The sequence below is a fragment of the Lynx rufus genome, unplaced genomic scaffold (assembly GCF_022079265.1).
Source record: "Lynx rufus isolate CCGP_SWC_20201006 ecotype Redwood Valley unplaced genomic scaffold, mLynRuf1.p SCAF_3, whole genome shotgun sequence".
NCBI lineage: Eukaryota > Metazoa > Chordata > Mammalia > Carnivora > Felidae > Lynx > Lynx rufus.
This window is the reverse complement of record NW_025814845.1, coordinates 48,846,127-48,867,220: the sequence shown is the minus strand read 5'-3', so window position 1 is coordinate 48,867,220 and position 21,094 is coordinate 48,846,127.

Sequence of the window (21,094 nt, the reverse complement as noted above, 5' to 3'; positions counted from 1 at the left end):
TGCTTTGGATTTTCTCTCTGCCTCTCTCTCTCTCTCTCTCTCTCTCTCTCTCAAAATAAATGAATAAACTTAAAAAACAGAGAAACTTCACCCATTCAGAGACTGCTGAGACCACACATTTTTTTAAACCAAAAACCAACTAATGCCTCAATATTCCAATTACCTGAGTGTCTTATAAAATCTATGCTCAATACTTCAGCCAGAATAACATTATAAAACATAAATCCTATCAAGTTTTCTCTAAGTTCAAAATCCTTTAAAGTCTCTCCTCCTTTTGACAGAGTAAAAACCAAGCCCTTACCTGCTTTTTAAAGTCCTGTGTCCTGACATCCTGGTTACATCTCTTATCTCATCATTAACATTTTCTCTTGACCACTTTGTTCCAGTCATACTTACCAGACTCTTTAATATTTCTTAAAACTCAAGGCACAATCCAACACAGGGAATTTTTTCACTAGCTATTTTCTCCGATTATAATGAATTCTTGTTTAGGTGTTCACAAACTATATTATGAAGCATAGTAACCAAAATAGTATGATACTGGCATAAAACATAGATCAATGGAACAGAATAGGGAACCTAGAAATAAGCCCCACCTATATATGATTGATTAACTTATGGAACAGTTGAGTACACAAAATATTTGAAATATTTTTTAAGAGAAGAATTATCTGGGGCGCCTGGGTGGCTCAGTCGGTTAAGCGTCCGACTTCAGCTCAGGTCAGGATCTCGCAGTCCGTGAGTTCGAGCCCCGCGTGGGGCTCTGGGCTGATGGCTCAGAGCCTGGAGCCTACTTCCGATTCTGTGTCGCCCTGTCTCTCTGCCCCTCCCCCATTCATGCTCTGTCTCTCTCTGTCCCAAAAATAAATAAACGTTAAAAAAAATTTTAAAAAAAGAGAAGAATTATCTTTTAGTAATCTTAAGAAAGATTTACCATAGTTTAGCCAATAGGCTAGATGTGAAATATGAAGGAGATTTTGATATCATAATTATGATCATTATCACATTATATTATCCTGAGTTTATGTTCAGTAAATGCATAAAACTTTAATTTTCAAATTCTATAAAATAATTTCCCTAAATGTAATCACGTCAGTGGTTTTTCAATAAATATTTTGGGAATTAAAAGTTATAAAATTCTTTATTGTGTAATTCAATCAAATCCCTACATTGAAATAAGTGCCCTGGTATATCTTCAGACACACACACACACACACACACACACACACACACACACACACCGATGACCTGTAGTTCTGTCTACCAAAGTGTACAGTTTAAAAGGTAGGGAAAGTAAAAGTCCCAAATAAGTATCATGAAATGTATAGGTATATAGAAATAAGATATAACACATGGTATATAAGACTTAGGATACAGAAAACAGTAAGTAATTGATTAATTCAGCCTTTGGTCACATGCAGGTTGTTACAGTATAAAAATAAAATAAATATTTCATGGATAATGAATAGAAACATTTTAAGTTAAAATAGGAATGATAAAATAATTCCTGGAAATCAGAACAGTGTAATAGTTTGGTATGCTATTTCATAATGTGTCTTAATGTACTTTGTGGTTGTATGTGACAGGGTTTTATACGCTTTATGTTAACTAATTGGAATTTAAATAAAAACTTAAAAAATAAAATTATATTTAAAATAACTCTTCCCTCATCCTTACACCCTTTTGCAAGATAATATCCTATTTACCCTTCCAAAATTCCATATTGTTAAACAATATGTTTTAGCCTTATAAATACAAATTCATTCTTTAACTTTTATGATCATGATTTTTCCTTACCCCTATGAAGAAAATATTGTTATCAAGGGTATTAGTAACTACTTAGTATCTGAACCTCTAGCACTTCACCTTTTTTTTCTTTGATTGATTGATTGATTGATTGATTGATTGATTCATGCTTAGTTCCAAGTTTAAAGTCAGATTTTAACTGGTTTTTATTTTATTTTATTCTTTTTATTTTTTAAATATAATTTATTGTCAAGTTAGCTAAAATACAGTGTATACAGTGTGCTCTTGGCTTTGGGAGTAGATTCCCATAATTCATCTCCTGCCAGCTTCCCATTAATTCTTTGAAGTCTATTTTCTTGTCTTCTATCAAAATTCTCACCTTGGTTTTTGCTATGCTTCTTACTAGTTTATCTTTCTGTGTGTATCCCTGGAGTATTAGTTTTCCCTATGTTAAAGACTCTCAAAACTATGTATCCAGACTCTAGACCAATATTTTACAATTCTTGAATGATCAATGTGCTTCAAATACAGTGGGTCCAAAACTGAATTAATTATCTTTTGCTAGAATCCCAATTAACCAGTTAGCCAACTTAGGAATCTACAAGATATCCCTGGCTTATTTCTCTCCATTATCTGTCATATCCAGTAGGTTATTAAACTCTAAATTCTACTTCAAAAGAAGCTATTATACCCATTCTTTATTTTCCAGTCTCCCCAACCCCAACACCATTTTGTTGGTTGAGACACTTACCCATTTTCAGATATAAGACACCTAAATTCCCTATCAAGAGACTCTCAGAGCTACAGTAATAGCACCCATTTTGATACTAAAGTTATTTCTCAAATGTAATTCTGACAAGATTACTATGCTTAAAATACAGTTATGGGTAAGCTTAAAATATAACCTTTGGGTAATGGTATAAAACTTTCTTATCAACATTATATCAGTTTATTTTTTGAGACTCAGTCTCTTTCCATAGTGGACATTTTCTTTTTGTTGATTACCCATCATGCACTGGGCAACCAAAGGTTGCTCTTCGTTTAGGCATCCTTAGAATTTTGTGTCCCACAATCTGTCAAAAAAGTGCTACTGCCAAGAATATGAACCTTAAGGGGATTCTACAAATCTCATAGGAGGGCACTTGTAGTGTTGAGCACTGCGTGTTGTATGTAAATGATGAAACGCTAAATTTTACACCTGAGACTAATAAGACAGTATGTTAGCGAACTGGAATTTAAATAAAAACATGAAAGAAGTAAAAATTTACATAAAAATTGAGAAATAATGGCTTGGTAACATTAGGAGCCCAGGTGTATTGGCAGCAAGTAGTGCCCATTTATACTGATGCTCCAGGTAGTATCATTACCAGTGCTCATCACAAGTGTCATCCTTAATCCCCATCACCTACTTAACCCATCCCCCACCCAATTCCCTTCTGGTAACCATAAGCTTGTCCTCTATACTTAAGAGTCTGTTTCTTGTTCTCTCTCTCTCTCTCTCTCTCTCACTCTTTCTCTTTTCCTCTTGTTCGCTCACTCTTTTTTCCCCTTTTCTCATTGTTTTGGTTCTTAAATACCACATATGAGTAAAATTATACAGTATTCATTTTTCTCTAACCGACTTCTTTTGCTTAGCATTATACTCCCTAGGTCCATCCGTATCATTGCAAATGGCAAGATTTCATTCTTTTTTATGGCTGAAAAATATTCCATTATACACACACACACACACACACACACACACCTGTATACACACACCACATCTTCCTAATTCATTCATCAGTCATTGGATACTTAGGCCGTTTCCTTAATTTGGCTCTGGTAGATAATGCTGCTATAATCATTGGGCTGCATGTATCCTTTTGAATTAGTATTTTTGTATTCCAGTTGCTAGATCATAGGGTAGTTCTATTTTTAAGTTTTTGAGGAACCTCCATTCTGTTTTCCAGCACTGACTATCTCTCCCTCTCTCTCTGCCCCTCCCTTGCTTGTGCTCTCTTTCTTCTTCAAAATAAATAAATAAACTTAAAAAAAAAAACAAAAGACAAATACTTGACTGCTATTTCACCTTTTTTTAGTTGATTCTGAAAACCTAATCATCAAACAAGAAAACTAACAAACAAAAACCAGTAATGGAGATTGTACTGTCAAAAACTTAATGTCAATGTTCTGAAGAGTAATTGAAATATTTGTATAATGGTGTGTCTTAAAATAACCCAGAGATGTCCTCAAAGTGTGGCAACTTGGTGTACAGATTAGAAGTTACCTATCGTGCTAAGGTATTAGTGGCCTCAGCATTCAGAACACCAGTTAACTAGGCTGACAGCCATTAGCCTTAAACAGTCTTCTTATTAACTTCGTATCCCCTAAAAATATATTCTTCTGTGTGCCATTATACAAAAAGTTTGTAAATCACTGCTTTAACCGATAAAGTCTTCTAAACACTACTGATTTAATGTGGGTTTTTTTCCCTGAAAGGAAATGAAATATCACCTATTTTAATACATTTTTCTTTACTGTGAAACTATACATGATCATGAGAGCAAAGGTAGACAAATAATAAAAACAAAAAGAAAATTACTTACTGTCCCGCAGTTTAAATATACATATTGTAAATATTTTAAGACAGTTCTCTCAAGGTATATTTGGGAATGTGTGCTTTTATGTTGTGTTTTTGTTTAGTAAGTCTGGATTATTTTTTGGGGGGGGGTGGATGAATGAATGATTATTGTGAGGGGAAAAAATCTAGAAAGTTTGGAATTGGGATTCTAAACTTTATATAGTTCATATTATAGTATTAGGAATATTGAAGAGGGTGAAATGTAATACTGATAGGAAAGGGTCTTATAAAAACGTCCATTAAATGATGATTATGTCAAAGGTTTATCCTTGCCAGAACCAACAAGAACTTGGATGGGTAGAGGAAATCACAGTGTAATTTCAGGTTGGTTTGTAAATGATAGAATTTATGTTGGGAATAAACTGTTAGGGGAGGTATTCATTTCTTAATCTACATTGATTTGATTATACCAAAAATTTAGATTATATTATTCTGGAAACACTGAAAGAATTTATTATTGATTGTTATATTTAGGAGTAGATTTTCTAAATAAGTTTTAATGACTGAATGTATTTATATCTAGTAATAATAATAGTGTTTTATTTTCTTATATGTCTATTGTTAGTTCCATATTGTTATTATATGCATTCAAGAGTTGTTTGTGCACATAGACATACATTCTTGTTTCTTTTCTCTTTAAATTAGAAGAGGACAAACTTTTTTATATAAGTTTTTAGATTCTAGACATTTTGTGAATACTTTCCATTTTTCTGTCAGTGATACCTCTGCAGATGGCATTTGCAGAACATCTGCTTTGATTTTAATATCTCATGATTTCTTAATTTTTGTGAATCTGGTTGTCATTTGAATATGTTTTAAATGAAGAAGTATGCTAATATATTTTTAAAGGGAAAACTAGGCTTATGTACTTCATATAATGATAATACGTACATTTTCCTTTCATAAGAACCTTTGATTTGACTATATAGCCTAGGCCACGACATTACTCTAAATAGATTGTTTTTCTTCTTTGTCGGTGTCTTCAGGTACACAGAATTAAGTTTATTTAATATCTCAGTTCATAACACACTATTATCACTGGTCAGCATAAGACTCCCCATTTATTGCATTATATTTTATTATTTTAATATTTTTATTTCTCAACCATGATGTTATCAATATACAGATAAGGCCATTGTTATATATTTTGAGGCCTAGACATATTTAATCAAGAGAATTAATAAACTCACATGACTCCAGAAGCAAAGTGTCTAAATAACATTGTATGATTTATTTTAAGAGAAGTAAATAAAGCACATGTGACAGATAAGGCATCTTATAACATCCTATAATTTTTAACCACTCTTGTGCTTTATACAAGAATATAAGTTTTAGATAATTTTGGAGAAAATGCCACTGAGAATAGTCAATATTATACAAAGCATCCCTTTTATCAGTTTAGTGCCCTTTCCTTCTTAAATTCAGAGCCCAACAGCGAATATATTTAAGAAGTTTTCATCCCATCACTTACAACTCAACACACACACATGCACACACATGCACATTTTCTGGGTTTAAAATTAAAGATTACTTCACAACTCTTTAAGCCTGTTTGTGCACAGATACAAAGAGCCACAGCATGTGTGTGTGTCGGGGACGGGGGAGAGTGAGAGAGAGAGACTTATTTCAAGGCATTGGTTTACAAGATTGTTGGGACTGGCAGATCTGAAATCTATGGGACATGTCATCAGGCTAGAGACTCTCTAGTAGGGGTTGTTGTTACAGTCTTGAGGCCAGATTTCTTCTGTCTCAAAGAAGTCTTTTTGTCTTAAAGACTTCCAAGTAATTGGATGAGGCCTATCCAGATTATCAAAGATATCTTCATAAAAGCATCTGATTAATCATATGTACAACATACCTTCACAGCAAAACCTAAACTAGTGTTACTAAGTACTATAGCCTAGCCAAATCCATGCATAAAACTAACCATTACAGAAAGTGGAAACTAATTGTACAGTCTGTATGCAAATGTAATTTTACGTGTTGTTGCACCGTGAGAATGATATATTTCTTAAATAATCAAAACTATGGTAAGTGCAATATCAGTTGATTGTTTCAATCTTTTCACAGTTTAATTACCTCAACAGTAGGATATTAGTGCCAATGAAATTTCAGTGAAATGTGTTTAATTATGAAAAGAACATGTTATATATTTCCATGAAAAGCTCTTTTGCATTGTGTTTAAATGGCTGTATTTTCCTAAAGATAAACTAATTAGGTAAAAATAATGAGATAAGGGTTCCTAAAATTCACAATATCTCAGGTAGTTCTGTGAAAATTTTTGATGAGTAGTGTTAGGAGTTTATATGGTACATTTATTTAATTTAAACAATACTAATGACATCCATATTTGATGATTCTGAATATAATAACTCAAATAATTGTGCTAATTACAAGTTATTTGTCTTTAATATAAAATAATATAAGAGAACTTAAAATATCAAGATATTATATTAATGATAATAAGATGGTATCAATGATAAACAGATGTACATCTAAATTATGGAATAATAGTGAAACAAATAAGAATTAGACCAAAGACACACTTGATGGACATATATATCAACTTAATGTATTCATTATATATAATACAGAGTTGTTATTGTCATAATTTCTTTCTAAAGCCATAAGCACTATATCAGTCTTATAATTTGATTGTTATATAAATCATAAAAGTAGGTAATAGAGGAAAATGGAGAAATCAGTGATTAATTATAGATATCTGGCCTGATTATCTGAACAAATAATGCTTCCATGGGGGAGAAAAATAGACATCCTGCTGTACTGGAAACACTAAGTTCTGTTTTGGGATTAAAATTAACTTACATATGAATATCTAAATGAAGTCAGGTAAGCAATTATATACATTAACTAGGAGCTAAAGAATAGGTCCGGACTAGAGATAAAAATAGGGAAATGGCTAGCATGCAAATAACATATAAACCATGGACATAAATGAACATTTATGGAGAAAATTCATCTAGAGAAATAAGAGTATATATCTAGTCATTTATCATAAAGAACAAGATTATAGAAGTATTAGGGTATCTAATTATAATTCTTTCCTGGTAGGAGGAAAAACATTTGATAGAATCACCATAGGCTTAGTAGTAGTATTGACTTCATTTGATATGGTTTTTAAATAAATGCAGTCAACTTGGTTATATTATTTTTTCTTCAAGAAACCTGCAGTTGATTAGATGTAGAAGTAAGAACGTTGGTGTTTGAGTTGAAATATATTGATACATTGAGGAAGCATTGACAGTAAGTCTGTTTGTAAAGAGGTAGTTAAAATGATAAATCAAGTGGTTTCAGTTGAGCAACAAGAGAAGTAAAAATAGTTGTGCATGCCTATAGATTGAAGTATTAATGAGGCAGAAACTTTGTGCAATGAGATATTTGAATAAATGAGCTAGAGGAAGAGCAGTACAGATTGAATAGTAAGATCCTTGTTAACAGGATTGAATGTAGTATTTTCTAATATAGGATATATCAATGGAATTGCTTTACAAAAGTGGAATACAGAGAGTTGAAGGTTTGTGTTTGGGGGAGGGACAAAGATGTAAACCCTCTTTACTTCTGTTATCAGAATAGTTAAGAAGCCCACGTGGTAATTAATTTTAAGTAAATATTCCATTCAGATATGTTAATCTATATCCTTTTAGTAGCTTAGGCCAAAAACTTCAAAATAATTATTGAGTCCTGTTTTTCTTTGGCACCTAAATATTTATCACTACTCCTGAAGCTACCATTCTGGGCAAAGTCATCATCATCTGTCAACTGGATTGCTACTGCTTACTAATTGGCTCCCTGCCTCCACTATAGTGCCTCTGTACCTAAATCTCTCTAGATCAACCATACTTATATTTTTAAAATCCAAATGATTTCTTTTTTTCTGCTCAAAACTTTCAGTGATCCCTATCCTACTCTGTGTAAAAACAGAAGTAATTTTAGAGGCCCATTACCTCTTCTTGTGTATCTAGTTGCTCCCTCCCTAATCACTGCGGCAGCCAGACTGACTCCTGGCTATTCTACTATCTCACCAGGCACACTGGTACATTGGGACATGTGCATTTACTAACTTCTCCTCATGGTACTCTCTACTTCCTAAATCAGCAGGGTTCATTCTCTCATGTCAGTCTAGTGTTCACTTAAATATCACCTTCTTAGTTACCTCACTGTCCACTCTATAAAATTGGGACACAAACTCTAACACTCTTATGTTTTTATTGTCTTATTTTTTTCCAGAGGACTAATATATAATAAACCATTATTTAATTCATTTATTTTGTTTACTACCTCTTTATACTATAATCTAAACTCAATAAGGGCAGTGTTTGTTTATTCATTAGAATTTAATGTTTTCTTCTTTATCATCTGGACCTCCAATGCCTGCACAAAGTTCATTCATGTATATATGAATAAGTGGGTAAATTTATTGAAACATATCAAATCTATAAAAGTTAAGATACTTTTGAAGAAGGAACAGTGACTTTTGTGCTTATATCTTAAACATGAGAAACAAAAACCCGTCAATGGCCTAATTAGTTAACAGAAGAGATATTTTCTGAACTATTTTCCTACTATTTTGCATATGACTGTAGATAGATGATGACACATTATACTCATTCTCAATTCTGACCTTATGTTTCAACAAAGAAATTTTTTATAAGATGAATGGTATGAAAATATTCTGCTAAAATATGTTTAACTTTAGTTAAACTCTTAAGTAAATATAACAATAAATTATGCCCACTTTATCAATTGTGAGTTTGGTGTTTCAAAACACCATGAAATTACCCAAAGTGATCTGAAGCCAATTTCATTCTGCAAATGAACTTTTTTCAATTAATATTTCGAATAAATGTTGTGTGTCTTAGGAAAGTCCCAAAACACCATGAATGAATGCACAGGCTTATGGCCTAGATCCACTTGGCATTTCTCTAGGAAGCCAAACCTTATTTTCATAATCAAGGCCTACCACAGTAGACTCCTCTTACATTGGATACATGCCTGATTCATCTAGATGCAAGCCAACTAATTGCTAGGACAACAGATGGGTCTATTCCATCAATGTGCCTATCTGCCAAAAAATGCTAAAAAAAAAAGTCTCAAGCTAAAATAAAGTATGCCTCCCCAAATCAGTGCTTGGTCAAATTGGACATATAAATATAGATAGTTTTAGTTCTTATCTTTCTTCATTGTAGACAATTAGAGAAAATTGTCTGGGTTGGGACTAATTCTACAAAATCCTGCTACAGAGAATGGTAAAAACCCAAGTAATGGAAATAAATACCTTTAAACCACCAATTTAAATGTTAATTTAGGGGGCACCTGGGTGGCTCAGTTGGTTGAGCATCTGACTTCCACTCAGGTCATGATCTCGCGGTCTGTGAGTTAGAGCCCTGCATCGGATTCTGTTCTGATAGCTTGGAGCCTGCTTCTGATTCTGTGTCTCCCTCTCTCTCTTCCCCTTCTCCACTCATGTTTCTGTGTCCCTCTCACTGTCAAAAATAAACATTAAAAATTAAAAAAAAATAAGAAATGTTAATTTAGTAACTGGTAAGGTAGTCAATAGTTTGGGTTGTTTTCTTAACTGTAATAGAAATGTGATAACCAATGAGTATATCACAGTAGTCCTAATAAAGTGTTTGACTCTATATAAAGTTGCTGTTGTTTTCCCATTAGTGACTCTTTAGCATCCTATAAAAGATTTAGATAATTTCTGTAGCAAAATGCTACACTCTCCAATTTGCTCATGCGATCTTAAATGAATCAGAAGGTCTGTGATGCCAATCCAGTTGTCCTTGGACTTCAGTCAGGAATCATTCATTACCCACTAGAGCCTGAGTATTAAAAAGTAGAGTTCTGAATTATCTAAATTGTCTGAATTATCTAAATAAATTATTATTTGGGGTCTCAGAGCCTAAAGTTTGTGCCTTTAGCAACAGATTAAGAAGAGTAGATGAAAAAATTTTGAATTTTCCAAGTGATTAGATAGATGAAGGAGATTGGGGAGGAAAGAGTTAGTGAAAAAACGTGTTGTGGTCGGATGTAAGAATAAAAAAAACAGAATGGAAGAGTCATAGGAAAGCAGTGAGATCACCATTCAGAGATGCACCTCATCCAGATCCCAGGCTCGGTTTCCTGAACCAGAGTGGGCACATGGAGATCAGCATATAAATTCAGAGTGGAAATGTATGGTGTATTTCTTTCAATATGATCTCAGACGAGGAGCTCCCTTAACAAGTAACCATCATTTGATCCATAAATCTTAATCGTCTTTAGCCTAAAATATTGCTCAGTCCCCATCTGTATAAGTCAGGGTTTAAGTGAAGAAAACGGAAGCTTCTCTGAGTATGTCAGGGAGAAATTATTTCATGGAATTGGTGCTTAAAAAATTATTAGAATCAAAAGAGTGGAATTAAGAGGAAGTCACACTAATGTGGTCATATATCAGATGGAGACATTTGGTCTGGTGCTACCATTGTTGTGGCCTTAAAAACTGACTCTCTCACCAAATTGCTGGTCACTAAACACTGGAATGCAGAGTGGGCACCAGGAGACACTCACATCTCTTCTAATTTTTGCTAACTGCTTTTGAAAAAAAGTTATTTCTGTTCCACTTCCATCTACCCAGTATTATCTGATTATGTTCCACCGGTGGAATCTCAGATTCATCAAGCATACTAGCTGCAAGGGTACTCTGTAAATGTGGTTTTAAACTTTCAAATGCATTAAAAGCAACTAATTTTTCAATCATAATCTAAATTATACCTTAATCTCAAAGCACTAGGTCTTTAACTTCAGAAACCAGACTTCCTCAATGAGTCCGAACTCCCCACAATTTTCTGGGCTTAACGATGCTTTGATCCCACATACTTTATATACCCTTAGATCCTCACCTTTGATAGTAAACCTATGTTCCATAATTTCATATTCTATGCTGGGTACATTTGGAGGCTTTTGTGTGTGCGCATACATGTATGTGTGTGTGCGTGTGTGTGTGTGCAGTCTACAATCTTAGCATTGTCACAAAACCTGAAAAATATTGCTTGGGATTTTCTCATCACTCTCTTGCTAGATCAACCTTTTTGTCTGTCCTTAGATTCCCTTTCATGTACACCTCCATGCCCTAAGACGGTGCCTGATAATATTTGCCTCATTTAGTGCACTCCTAAAATTATAGTATCACATGTATTATCTGTTATGCATATGATTATAAAACTTTAGGAAACACTGAATTAATGTAACTTTTTTGAAAAATGTTAATCAAGCGTGACCATATTTCTCTCATTGCTTTGCAGGAAATATGGCTCCTAGGGATGTTATATTTGATAAATGGAATGGTACATGGTGTACAGTAGGAATTTGGTGAATATCTGTTGAATAAATGAATAAGTATAGTAAATATTTTTTTAATTTTTTTGACATAAATTATTTTTATTTTTTTTCTGGCCCTTTTTTTTTAATATGAAATTTATTGTCAAATTGGTTTCCCTACAACACCCAGTGCTCATCCCAACAGGTGTCCTCCTCAATGTCCATCACCCGCTTTCCCCTCCCCCCCACCCCCCATCAACCCTCAGTTTATGCTCAATATTTAAGAGTCTCTTATGGTTTGCCTCTTTCCCTCTCTGTAACTTTTTTCCCCCTTCTCCTCCCCCCTGGTCTTCTGTTGAGTTTCTCAGGATCCACATATGAGTGAAAACATATGGTATCTGTCTTTCTCTGCCTGACTAATTTCACTTAGCATAACACTCTCCAGTTCCATCCACGTTGCTACAAATGGCCAGATTTCATTCTTTCTCATTGCCAAGTAGTATTCCATTGTATATATAAACCACATCTTCTTAATCCGTTCATCAGTTGATGGATATTTAGGCTCTTTCCATAATTTGGCTATTGTTGAAAGTGCTGCTATAAGCATTGGGGTACAAGTGCCCCTATGCATCAGCACTCCTGTATCCTTTGGGTAAATTCCTAGCAGTGCTATTGCTGGGTCATAGGGTAGATCTATTTTTAATTTTTTGAGGAACCTCCACACTGTTTTCCAGAGCGGCTGCACCAGTTTGCATTCCCACCAACAGTGCAAGAGGGTTCCCATTTCTCCACATCCTCGCCAGCGTCTATAGTCTCCTGATTTGTTCATTTTAGCCACTCTGACCAGCGTGAGGTGATAGCTCAGTGTGGTTTTGATTTGTATTTCCCTGATGAGGAGTGACGTTGAACATCTTTTCATGTGCCTGTTGGCCATCTGGATGTCTTCTTTAGGTGTCTATTCATGTCTTCTTCCCATTTCTTCACTGGATTATTTGTTTTTCGGGTGTGGAGTTTGGTGAGTTCTTTAAAGATTTTGGATACTAGCCCTTTATCTGATATGTCATTTGCAAATATTTTTTCTCATTCCGTCGGTTGCCTTTTAGTTTTGTTGATTGTTTCCTTTGCAGTGCAGAAGCTTTTTATCTTGATAAGGTCCCCAGTAGTTCACTTTTGCTTTTAATTCCCTTGCCTTTGGGGATGTGTCAAGTAAATTGCTGCGGCTGCAGTCAGAGAGGTTTTTTTCTGCTTTCTCCAGTAGGGTTTTGATGGTTTCCTGTCTCACATTCAGGTCCTTCATCCATTTTGAGTTTATTTTTGAGAATGGTGTAAGAAAGTGGTCTGGTTTCATTCTTCTGCATGTTGCTGTCCAGATTTCCCAGCACCATTTGCTAAAGAGACTGTCGTTTTTCCATTGGATATTCTTTCTTGCTTTGTCAAAGATTAGTTGGCCATACATTTGTGGGTCCAATTCTGGAGTCTCTATTCTATTCCAGTGGTCTATGTATCTGTTTTTGTGCCAATACCATGCTGTCTTGCTTATTACAGCTTTGTAGTAAAGGCTAAAATCTGGGATTGTGATACCTCCCACTTTGGTTTTCTTCTTCAATATTACTTTGGCTATTTGGGGTCTTTTGTGGTTCCATACACATTTTAGGTTGCTTGTTCTAGCTTCGAGATGAATGCTGGTGCAATTTTGATTGGGATTGCATTGAAAGTGTAGGTAGCTTTGGGTAGTATTGACATTTTAAAAATATTTATCCTTCCAATCCATGAGCATGGAATGTTTTTCCATTTCTTTGTATCTTCTTCAATTTTCTTCATACACTTTCTGTAGTTTTCACTGTACAGATCTTTTACATCTTTTATTAGGTTTATTCCTAGGTATTTTATAATTCTTGGTACAATCGTGAATGGGATCAGTTTCTTTATTTGTCTTTCTGTTGCTTCCTTATTAGTGTATAAGAATGCAACTGATTTCTGTACATTAATTTTATATCCTATTTTTTTAATTTTTATGTATAAGTTTTAGGATTTCTAATTAAATGAATCATTTCTCAGTATTTAAAGTTTTGTAGATTTACATACGTGAGGGAAATATTCATAAACTCCTGCTGTTGAGAACAAACAGAAGGGATGTGTACTTTCTTGTTCACCTCTACCACAGACCCTAACAAATCATCTTTGCTGTAAATTAATAGCCAGGCTAAGGTAGATAATTTAACTCATGACCTCACTAAAAATCATGATTTCATGATTATAACTCAATTATATGTTATAACTTCAGTCTACTACTTGATCAACTATATTTTCAATATTGTAGGAGACTGGGCCATCAGTAATATATACTATTCTTCTTTTTGTATTTCAGTTTTTAGGCACAACTTTTTTTATTTGTTAAACAGAGAAACTTTCATTTGAGGATCTCATATTGCCTTTAATTCTAATGCATCATGTAGTAGCAACATTTTTCCCATGCATAGCATGTTGAAGAAGTCAACAGAAATATCTTTCTGTCTTTATCTTTCACTTTGTAAGCTTTTCAGGTCTAATGATGGTTCTTTACAGTATCTCAAACATCAGAATGAACATTAATTCTTTCTCATTTCATAAAGATCTAAAACAAAAAATCAAATTTAAATTGAAGAATACATGAAAAAAATGTAACCCCAAAATATTGTGTTATCAGAGGCTCTTTGCAAACTAGAAAAATACTGAAACCTTCCAAGAGATAAATAACCTTAATTGAAAACATCTAACTTTTGTGTTTAGGCTGAGTTTTACTCAGTACCTATGAAATTATATACTGTAAACATACTTCATCGGTATTTAAATGAGGTTTATCTACTAAAGTCATAGAGGCTGTCCATAGATATATTTCTTTTTTTTTTCAAGCTTATTTATTTATTTTTCAGAGAGAGGGAGAGGAAAAGAGGGAGAGGGAAGGAACAAGCAGACAAGGGGCAGAAAGAGAGGGGACAGAGAATCTAAAGCAGGTCCGTACTGAGATCAGAGATCCTGATGTGGGGCTCAAACTCACGAGCTGTGAGGTCATGACCTGAGCCAAAATCAGAGGCTTAATCTACTGAGCCACTCAGATTCCCCACGGCTGTATTTTTTTAAGCCCAAATTCAATATTTGAAAGTCTACAAAAAATGTGATTATTTAATGAGGATTACAACTAGCCATCATGTTTCAGAAATAGCTACATGTGTTGGTGCAACATTTATGGAGTTCGAAAATTAAACCAATTTATCTTGTGAAATTGTTTTATAGGTCTAAAAGATGACATTGGGATAATGAAATAAATATGATTTTTTGTAATTTTCTAAAAAAGTCATTAAAGTCTGCAGTTTTCTTATAAATATATATTCAAATGAAAGAATTGTTTCTCAAATGTAAGTATTTTCCAAATCTACTCAAAATACCTCTTACATCCAGTATTAATATTTCTCATTAAATATTTCTAATACTTCTAATTTGATACATTAATAAGTTAGTTATATTTATGTAGATATGACTCATGGAATAGTTCTCATAAAGTATATCAACTAAAAATAAAATATTAAACATTAATATTGTCAACATTCAATTGTTACAATTATTTACATTAAAAAGTATTTAGAAACATGACCATGTTTGAGATACTGTCTTGCATAGATTACAGTATACTGGAATGGTTAAAAAAATTGGAAAAAAATCTGAATTTAAATTTAAATCCTTAACTTTGTCACTTCTAGCCATTAAAAATTACATGTACTTTTTTTTTTAAGTGTATTTATTTATTTTCAGAGAGAGACAGAGAGAGAGTGTGCACATGAATGGGGGAGGGGAAGAGAGAGACAATCCCAAGCAGATGCCTCTCTGTCAGCACAGAGCCCAACACGGGGGTCAGACCCACTAACCGTGAGATCATGACCTGAGTTGAAATCACGAGTCAGATGCTTTACCCACTGAGCAACCCAGATGCACCCACATGTACTTCTTCTTTTTTTTAATATAATTTATTGTCAAGTTAGCTAACAAGCAGTGTATATAGTGTGTTCTTGGTTTGGGGGGTAGATTCCCGTGATTCATCACTTACATAGAACACCCAGTGTTCATCCCAACAAGTGCCCTCCTCAAAGCCCATCAACCATTTTCCCCTCTCCCCTGCTCCTTACCCCATTAAGCCTCAGTTTATTTTCTGTATTTAAGATTTTCTTACTGGTTTGCCTTCCTCTCTGTTTGAAACTATTTTTTTCCCCTTCCCTTCCCCCATGGTCTTCTGTTAAGTTCTCAAGTTCCAACACATATGAGTGAAAATATAAGATATCTGTCTTTCTCTGACTAATTTCACTTAGCATAATACCCTCTAATTCCATCCACATTGTTGCAAATGGCAGGATTTAATTCTTTCTCATTGCCAAGTAGTGTATCATTGTATATATAAACCACATCTTCTTTATCCATTCATCCGTTGGCGGAAATTTGGGCTATTTCCATGATTTGGCTATTGTTGAAAGTGCTGCTATAAACATTGGGGTACAAGTGCCCCTATGAATCAGCACTCCTATATCCTTTGGATAAATTCCCAGTAGTCCTTTTGCTGGGTTGTAGAGTAGTTCTATTTTTAATTTTTTGAGGAATATCCACACTGTTTTCCAGAAAGGCTGCACCAGTTTGCATTCCCACCAACAGTGCAAGAGGGTTCCCATTTTGCTACATCCTTGCCAACATCTGTTGTTTCCTGAGTTGTAAATTTTAGCCACTCTGACTGGTGTGAGATGGTATCTAAATGTGGTTTTGATTTATATTTCCACTGATCTATGTGTCTGTTTGGTGCCAATACCATACTGTCTTGATAATTACAGCTTTGCAGTAGAAGCTAAAGTCCAGGATTGTGATACCTCCCACTTTAGTTTTTGTTTTCTTTCTTTTTTTTTTTTAATTTTCTTAACATTTATTTATTTTTGAGGCAGAGAGAGACATAGTGTGAGTAAGGAAGGGGCAGAGAGCGAGGGAGATACAGAATTTGATGCAGGTTCCAGGCTCAGAGCTGTCAGCACAGAGCCTGATGCGGGGCTCAAACTCACAAACCGTGAGATCATGACCTGAGCCGAAGTCGGACACTTAACCGAATGAGCCACCCAGGCGCCCGGTTTTCTTTTTCAACATTACTTTGGGTATTCAGGGCCTTTTGTGGTTTCAAATAAAATTTAGGATTCTTTGTTCTAGCTTTAAGAAGAATGCCAGTGCACTTTTGATTGAGATTTCATTGCATGTGTAGATTGCTTTGGGAAGTATTGACATTTTTAACAATATTTGTTCTTCTAATCCATGAGTATGGAATGTTTTTCTTTGTGTCTTCTTCATTTTCTTTCGTATGTTTTCTATAGTTTTCACCATACATATCTTTACATCTTGGGTTAGGTTTATTCCTATGAATTTTATGGTTCTTGGTGCAATTGTAAATGGGATTGATTTCTTCATTTCTCTTTCTGTTGCTTCCTTATTGGTGGCTAGAAATGCAACCAATTCTGTATATTAATTTTGTATCCTGTGACTTTGCTGAATTCATGTGTCAGTTCTATTAGTTTTTTGGTGGAGTCCTTCGGGTTTTCCCAGGTAGAGTATTATGTCATCTGCAAAAAGTGAAAATTTAACTTTTTTGCCAATTTGGATGCCTTTTATTTCATTATATTATCTGATTGCTGAGAATAGGACTTCCAACACTATGTTAAACAACAGTGGTGAGAATGGACATTCCTGTCATGTTCTTAATCTCAGGGGGGAAGTTCTCAGTTTTTCCCCATTGAGGATAATATTAGCTATGGGCTTTTCATATATGGCTTTTATGATATTAAGGTATGGTCCTTCTATCCTGACTTTCTTGAGGGTTTTTATTAAGAAACGATGCTGTATTTTGTCAAATGCTTCTTCTGCATCTATTTACAGGATTATATGGGTTGTATCTTTCTTCTATTAATGTGATGTATCACATTGATTGATTTGTGAATACTGAACCAGCCCCACAGCCCAGGAATGAATCCCACTTAAACATAGGGAATAATTCTTTGAATATATGGTTGAAATTGATTTGCTAGTATCTTATTGAGAATGTTTGCATCCATGTTCATCAGGGATATTAACCTGTAATTTTTAGTTGGGTCTCTTTCTGTCTGGGAATCAAGGTAATGCTGGCTTCACAGAATGAGTCTGAAAGCTTTCCTTCCGTTTCTATTTTTTGGAACAACTTGAGAAATATAGGTATTAACTCTGTTTTAAGTGTCTGGTAGCATTTCCCTGGGAAGCCATCTGGGACAGAATGTTTATTTGTTGGGAGATTTTTGATAACAAATTCAATTTCTTCGCTGGTTATGGGTCTGTTTAAATTTTCTATTTCTTCCTGTTTCAGTTTTGGTAGTGTGTGGGTATCTAGGAATTTGTCCATTTCTTCCAGGTTGTCCAGTTTTTTGGCATATAATTTTTATAGTATTCTCTAATAAGCATTTGTATTTCTATGGTGTTGGTTGTGATCTGTCTTCTTTCAGCTCTTAGATTCATTGATCTGTTCTAATGTTTTTTTTTTCTTTTTTATTCTATATTGTTTATTTCTGCTCTAATCTTCATTATTTCTCTTATTTCTCTTCTGCTTGCTTTGGTGTTTCTTTGCTGATCTGCTTCTATTTCTTTTAGGTGTGAGATTAGGTTTTGTATTTTGGGTTTTTCTTATTCTTGAGATAGGCCTGGATTGCAATGCATTTTCCTCTTATGACTGCCTTTGCTGCATCCCAAAGGGGATGAACTGTCATGTTTTCAGTTTCATTTGCTTCCATAAACATATTTTTTAAATTTCTTTTTTAATTGCCTGGTTGACTCATTCATTCCTTAATAGGATGTTCTTTAACCTCCATGCATTTTGGAGGCTTTCCAAATTTTTTCTTGTGGTTGATTTCAAGTATCATAGTATTGTGATTGAAAATATGCATGGTATGATCTCAGTTCTTTTATATTTATTGAGGTCTGTTTTGTGACCCAGTATGTGATCTATCTTCAAGAAAGGCCCATGTACAATCTAGAAGAATGTGTATTCTGCTGCTTTTGGATGAAAACTTCTGAATATAACTGTCCAGTCCATCTGGTCCAGTGTATCATTCAGGGTCATTGTTTCTTTACTGATTTTTCTGCCTAGATGACCTGTCCCTTGTTGTAAGTGGGGTATTAAAATCCCCTGAAGTTACTGTATTCTTACCAATATGATTGCTTATGTTTGTGATTAATTGACTTATGTATTTGGGAGTTTTCAATTTGGAGGCATGAACTTTTACAATTGTTAGCTCTTCTTGATAGAACTAAACCACACAATGCCCTTCTTCATCTCTTGTTACAGCCTTTAGTTTAAAATCTAGTTTGTCTGATATAAGTATGGCTACTCCAGCTTTCTTTTGACTTCCAGTAGCATGATAGATGGTTCTCTAACCCTTCACTTTCAATCTGCAGGTGTCCTCATGTCTAAAATGAGTCTGTTGTAGACAGCATATAGATGGATCTTGTTTTTTTATCCATTCTGATACCCAATGTCTTTTGATTGGAGCATTGAGTCTATTTACATTCAGAGTTATTATTGAAAGATATGGATTTAATGTCATTGTGTTATCTATAGGTTTCATGCTTCTGGTGATGTCTCTTGGTCCTTTGTGGTCTTTGCAACATTCCAGTCACAGAGTCCCCCTAAGGATCTCTTGCAGGGCTGGTTTAATGGTCACGAACATCTTCAGTTTTTGTCTGGGAAAGTCTTTATCTCTCCTATTCTGAATGACAGGTTTGCTAGATAAAGGATTCATGGATGTTTATTTTTTCCTATTCAGCACAATGAATATTGCCTGCCACTCCCTTTTGGCCTGTCAAGTTTCAGTAGACAGGTTTGCTACTACCCTTATGTGTCTACCCTTGTAAGTTCAGTCCTGTTTGTCCCTAGCTGCTTTCAGAATTCTCTCTTTATGTTTGTATTTTGCCAGTTTCACTGTGATATACCATGGAGAAGACCTATTCTTGTTAAATCTGAAGGGAGTTCTCTGTGCTTCCTGGATTTGGATGTCTGCCTCCTTCCTCAAATTAAGGAAATTGCCATAATTTCAGTTATAATTTGCTATAATTCAGCTATAATCTCTTCAAGTAAAACTTTGCCCCTTTCTCTCACTCTTTTTCTTCCGGAACTCATATGATAATGGGCATGATTACATTTCATTGAATCACTTAGTTCTCTAATTCTCCCCTCGTGGTCTAGTATTATTTTATCTTTCTTTTTCTTGGCTTCATCGTTTTCCATAATTTTATCTTCTATTTCACTTATTCTCCCATTTGCTTCCTCCATCCTTGATGTCACTACATCTAGTTTATTTTGTATCTCATTTACAACATTTCTTAATTTGTCATGACTATTTCTTAGTTCCTTAATCTTTGCAGCAACAGATTCTCTGCTGTCTTCTAAGCTTTTCTCAAGCTGAGCTATTAATCTTATGACTATTATTCTAAATTATTGATCAGATATATTGTTTATATCTGTTTTGAGTAAATCTTAAGCTGTCATTTCTTCCTAGAGTTTATTTTGAGAATTCTTCCATTTTGTCATTTTAGCTAGTTTTCTCTCCTTTACATATTTTAATAGCTTCTTATGTGTCCTGCACTTGTGAACACTACTATATTAAAAAGGGACCATACACTGTCCAGGACCTGGCCCTTCAGGAGGTGTTGTAGAGTGTGTTGTGTGCTCTCTGTTGTGACTCTGGTTGCTTTATCTCCCTACTCATATTGGTGGTTTGGACCTTCCACCAGGTGTGCTTTGATTTGTTCATTGAAATAGCCCTGTAAAAAATTTTAAAAGGAAGGTGATGGTGGTGTAAAAAGCCTTATTCCATATGAAGAGAAAAATGATAGGGGTGGGGAAAATGAAAAGAAAAACAATTGACTAGACAGAGAATGAGAGAAACTATACAGTTTAATCCAGAGAGAGAGAAAGGAAAACAAAGAAGAAGGAAATACAGAAGAGGTATAAAAAGAATAGATTAAAAATGTCTGCTTAAACAAACCAAAAACGAGAGTAGAGAAGGGAAGAAATAAGAGGAAGAAATGGAAGAACTATATCTATATCTATATGTGTATCTATATCTATATCTATATAATATAAAATATATATAAATATATAAATAAATAAATATATATAGATATAGATAGATATAGATATATAAAATAAGAATTGACCAAGAATGAATCAAATCAGAAAATGCAAAACTGCTGGACTGATATGTCATGGTGCCTTGGAACCGATGGCTGTGCTGGTCTGCAGGAGGGGCTGTCTGATCTTGCCAATTTCAATCTTCCTCCAGTAGACGTGCATTTACAGGCACAGAGGTTCAGGGTTTTGTG